Below are 5,471 nucleotides of genomic sequence, written 5' to 3'. Positions count from 1 at the left end.
TCGGATACTTGGCACGAAGAGGAAAGCCCAAGTGGGTCAAAGGGATTGACCGAACACTTGGTGGAGAATTCTAGCAGGTCAAGGGAGTGACCAGATGCTAGGAATGATGAACCAACAGGTCAAGGTTGACCGGATGTTGGTGTAGAAGCCTGAGGTTTAGGGCTGGGGAGTTCGGATCGGTCTGGGGACCGATCCGGATAAATCGATAGCCCGATCGGTCACCGCATCGATCAAGAACCATCCAAGAGTTTCATCAGGTTATCTGATCGGTCGAGACCGATCGCATAACCATCGAGGCGCAGAAGTTCGGGAGAGAGCCTGATCGGTCTCACGGACCGATCAGAGGTTCCTGATCGGTCCGTGGACCGATCAGAGGTTCTGATCGGTCCATGGACCGATCGTAGACGAACGAAGCGGTTAGGAATGGATCGTCCGTGGACCGATCCATGGAGCCCGATCGGTCCACGCATCGATTCAGCACTAGCTGCGACGCAACGCCAGATTTCTTCGTGTTTCTTCGCTTCGCAGTTATAAAAGGAGGCCGCCGCGAGCCTCCTTCCTTCTTCTTCCTTCTTCTTCTTCTTCCTTGGATTGAAGCTTCTGTGCTCGAGGTTCTAGCTTTGTTGAGCTCGCTTCCGAAGCTTCGCGTGAGCTTCCAGTCGTCGATCAGCTGCTGCGTTTGGGTTGTGAAGTTGCTGCTTCATCGCCTCCGATCGACAGAGAAGGCAAGCGAGTGTTGCATTCATATTGTTGTTTGTATTTGCTTCTTGCTTTCCTTGTACTCCTTTCTTGTTGTTACAAGTATTGTGACGAGGTTTCTCCACCCACAAGGAGCATTTATTAGCCGGTTCTCCGGGGACTCATCCACCGACGGATTGATAGGCTTCGTCCACCTTACGGACACGCCGCGGAGTAGGAGTTTATCTCCGAACCTCGTTACATCGGTTTGTTTGAGGTTTGTCTTCTTTCCCTTTCGTTTCTGTGTTTATTTTCCGCTGCGCTAACACGTTTTGTAGAAAGAAACGACGATTTGGGGTCGGCTATTCACACCCCCCCTCTCTAGCCTCCGTACGAAGGATCCTAACACTCTTGATAGTAGTCGAGTACCTCTCAGTTTGTCGTGACCACCAGTTCTTTATGGAAATCACGGTTAATCGTTATATCTTGAGAAACAAACGACCCAAGAAAATCTTGAAGCACAATCGGAGATGGGGCGAATCTGTTTCAAGGAAAATACATCCTTCGCAGGCCTCGGTCCTCTTCGCCAACTCGGCCGCTTCGCCTGCTTTGCCCGTTCGGGTCGCTCTGCCAGCTCGAGCAGCTTTGTCACTCGGGTTCCTCTGCCTTTAGGCTGCCTTGCTTTTCCCGCTTGACCACTAACTCGGTTGGCTACTCTGCCTGACCAACCACTCGACCTAGTTGCTGCTTGATTGCACTACCCGCTCAACTGCACTGCTCGGTCGGTCACTCGGTCTAATCTGTGACTCGATTGCCTTACCCACTTGGCTAATCTGCTACTTAGTTGCTTGGCCCTATCAGCCGCTTTGCTACTCGACCACTCGACCTGATCAGATGTTCGGTTGCTCTGCCTGATCTGTCGCTCTACGCGCTCAGCCGATCTGCCAGCTCGGTTGTACGACCTGCTCGGCCAATCTGCTTGCTCAATCGATCTGCCCACTTAGCCGAGCTACCTGCTCGGTCGCTGTGCCAACTCTACCACTTGGATGCTCTGTCTCACGGCCTACTCGACCAATCTGCTCACTCGATCATTTTGCTCGCTCAGCTACTGTATAGCCCACACCCAACACTTGGCAGAAATTAACTCCCATTGGTAGTCTGAGATTATCAGCTCAGGTTATCTCAACAGATAAGTTAAATTTAATTTGATGTAATTTAAATTCAGATAAATCCTTAAATCTCCGACAGATTGTTCAACATAACAATTACATAATTAAAATAGTTACAAAACTGTAACTATTACAAGATAAACTTATCATGATCATATAATTGACAAACCAGTTTAGGATTTAATGCACTTGAGAGAAGAAAATAACGTATGTTGAGCAGTATACTTGAGGGCAACTGAGCTATTTATATATGGTTGGTGGGGTGGGACGCCTTTTGGTCTTTTGATTTTTGATTTTTGGTCTTTCTAAATTAAGGATTTTGCATATAATTAATTAGATCATTTTACCTCTTAGAATCATATTAACAATGTAATCAACATTAAGTGATACGGCGCATGTTCGTGGGGTCGGTAAGATGATGTGGTTAGGAGTCAAGACCACAAGAGGGTCAAAAGTCAAGTCTCCATGGTCGGTCAGAAATCAAGAAGACGTGGAGAGAAGGGAGGTCAGAAGTCAAGCTTACATGGACAGGGTCGAAGTCTCAGCTGATGGGACGGTCAAAGGATGGGATTATAAGCCGGACAAGGACCAGCCCTGATAGCGGTAAAGGACCGGGCCCACGGGCCAGGTAGGGAAGTGCTAGTCATGGATAACAGCGGATAGAAGCAGGTCTGGACACAGACCTGGCGTGCAGGTCAGGACATACAAGCTAAGGATAATAAGTATGCAGAGGCAGGTCTAGACACAGACCTGGCGTGCAGGTCGGGAAGTGCTAGCCATGGATAACAGCGGATAGAAGCAGGTCTGGACACAGACCTGGCGTGCAGGTCGGGATATATAAGCCAAGGATAATAAGTATGTAGAGGCAGGTCTGGACACAGACCTGGCGTGCAGGTCGGGACATACAAGCCAAGGATAACAAGTATGCAGAGGCAGGTCTGAACACAGGCCTGGCATGCAGGTCGGGAAGTGCTAGCCATGGATAACAGCGGATAGAAGCAGGTCTGGACACAGACCTGGCGTGCAGGTCGGAACGTACAAACCAAGGATAACAGGTATACAGAGGCAGGTCGGGAAATAGGCCTGGCATGCAGGTCGGGAAGTGCCAACCATGGATAACAGCGGATAGAAGAAGGTCGGGACACAGACCTAGCGTGCAGGTCGGGAAGTGCCAGCCATGGATAATAGCGGGTAGAAGCAGGTCGGAACACAGACCTGGCGTATAGGTCGGAACGTACAAGCCAAGGATAACAGGTATACAGGCAGGTCTGGACACAGACCTGGCGTGCAGGTCAGGAAATGCCAGCCATGGATAACAGCGGATAGAAGCAGGTCGGGACACAGACTCGGCATGCAGGCGGGGACATGCAAGCCAGGGATAGGGGACAGAAGCAAGTCGAGATGCTGGGACAGAAGCAGGTTGGGATGCAAGCCTAGCGTACAGACCCAGCGTTCGGGCACTACAAGACAAATAAGCCAGGGAATCGTAACTGCTCGTCAGAAAATGTTAGAAAGCAATCAGCGTGTCAGGGAATATTCTTACAGTCGGGGCTCATTACCCCCTTTTGATTCCATCGCTAGCCTATGAAAAGGTGTCATGTGTCACTCACCACCAGACAAAGCCTGACAGCCGACATTCTTTGACACCCGTCAGACTCAAAAACTTCCATTGTAGTATAAAAAGGGATGCTTTGTCCCTTATGCAAGTATGCTCACTCGTCATATCTCACTAGTCTTTACTTTTCGTCTTTTCTCTGTGCTTTCTAGGGAAAAATTACTTGACTTGAGCGTCGGAGGGCTTGACCCGGGGACTTTTTCCCTGGTTTCTGGTCTCTAACGACTAATGGACTCGTCTAACTGTGCGCAGAGCCGCAGCGTCATTGTCCTGGACATCTTCCGTCGTCAGCCGCTTGTGTCAGCCTTTCCAAGGGGTGCTAGGTGGATCTGACTCTGCGGTGACTTTCCGTCAAATTCCAGTACATCAAGGCCCGCCTTCATTCGACTCAGCTTCCGGACGGGATCAAATTTGGCGTCGTCTGTGGGAACACAACAACCTGTTCCGGAACGTGAAGATGGAGGAGTCTGGCCGCATTAATGTTACTATGACTGCTGGTGAATACGAACTCTTCAAGGAGGCTAAGAGGTGAGCAGCCTCCGAGAAGCAAGCGACTGTCTCTAGACCGCATCAGGTTCCTGCTGAAGCTTCTAAGGAGCCCCTTCCTATTTTAGATCGGGGTTCTAAGAGAAACAACCTGAGGTATTTCCTCAGGTCCCTTATCGTGAGCCTGGCGTGGGGTATTACTAGCCAGAGCCCCAGGGCCATAGCCTCAAGAATGAGCAGCCTCAGGCCTCCATGGCTGAGAGTTCCTTGCCATGAGACTCGAAGAAAGGGAAGGCCCTTATCGTACCAGAGGTATTCTTGGAAGATCCGGATGAGAGAGTACCTTTCTCGGCCAGGTTCTTGAATGAAAGATTGCCTAAAGGCTACAGAGTTCCGTCAATCAGAGAGTATGACAGGAGCAAAGACCCGGAAGAGCACTTACGTAAGTTTAAAAATGCAACCCTGCTGCATCAATACAGTGATGCTGTTAAGTGTCGAGTTTTCTTGAACACCCTAGTTGGCTCGGCGTTAAAATGGTTTGATGGGCTACCTCAAGGATCCATCACTTGTTTCTTGGACTTCAAGACGGCCTTCCTGCGTCGATTTGCTAGTAGTAAGAAATATCAGAAGACAAATCATTGTCTCTTCACTCTGAAGCAAGGGTCGATCGAGCCCTTAAGAAGTTATATCAACCGTTTTAATCAAGTGGCTCAGGATGTCCCCACTGCCACTTCAGAGATTCTGATGAGTGTCTTTTCTCATGGATTGGGAGAAGGAGAATTCTTCAGAGATCTCATCAAAATTCTCGCTCGAAATTTTGATGAGATGGTGGAAAAAGCTGCCTGCTACATCAAAGTGGAAGAAGCACAAGCAGCTCAGAGGAAAGCCGAAAGACCACCTCCTTCCACCAATAAGCCGGAAAGAAGGGTGCCTCAGCCACCTCCTCAACTTCTGCCACGCGCCCGGGACACCAGACCTGCTTTTCATCCCGGGCTGGAGATCAGACCCGCTCCTCGAGTCGCAGCTGTGCATGCTCCCCGACTAGGACCATGGAACAATCGGTATTGCACTTATCATCGGTCTCGTACTCATGATACTGATCATTGTTTCCAGTTCACTCGAGATTCCAAGCAGGCTGCCGAGTTGGGTTTACCTCCGCCAGAGCTGGCCCCTCAGGTGATCAAGACGATGGAGGAGCAACGAGCTGCAGCCGGACAGGCCGGACAACCCTGCCCCGACCTAGCAGGACCCAGTACTCATCAACCTGGTCAGGGGAAAGAGCCAGAGGGATCGTGGGAAGCCGAGAATAGAGGCAATGCCGCCGTCAGAGAGATTGGCATGATCTATGGTGGGCTAACTGATGGAGATTCGGGAAGAGCGCGCAAGTCCCATGTGCGTCGCTTAGAGGTTCATGCCGTTAGATGCAGTCAAGAGCAGGCTGCTGGCCCTGTTATCAGCTTCGGGCCGGCAGACTTAGAAGGTCTAGAGCTACCTCATGATGATGCTCTTATCATCAAAGCTAT

The sequence above is a fragment of the Zingiber officinale genome, chromosome 11B, assembly GCF_018446385.1.
Source record: "Zingiber officinale cultivar Zhangliang chromosome 11B, Zo_v1.1, whole genome shotgun sequence".
Lineage (NCBI taxonomy): Eukaryota > Viridiplantae > Streptophyta > Magnoliopsida > Zingiberales > Zingiberaceae > Zingiber > Zingiber officinale.
Note: the sequence above shows the minus strand (reverse complement) of the source record.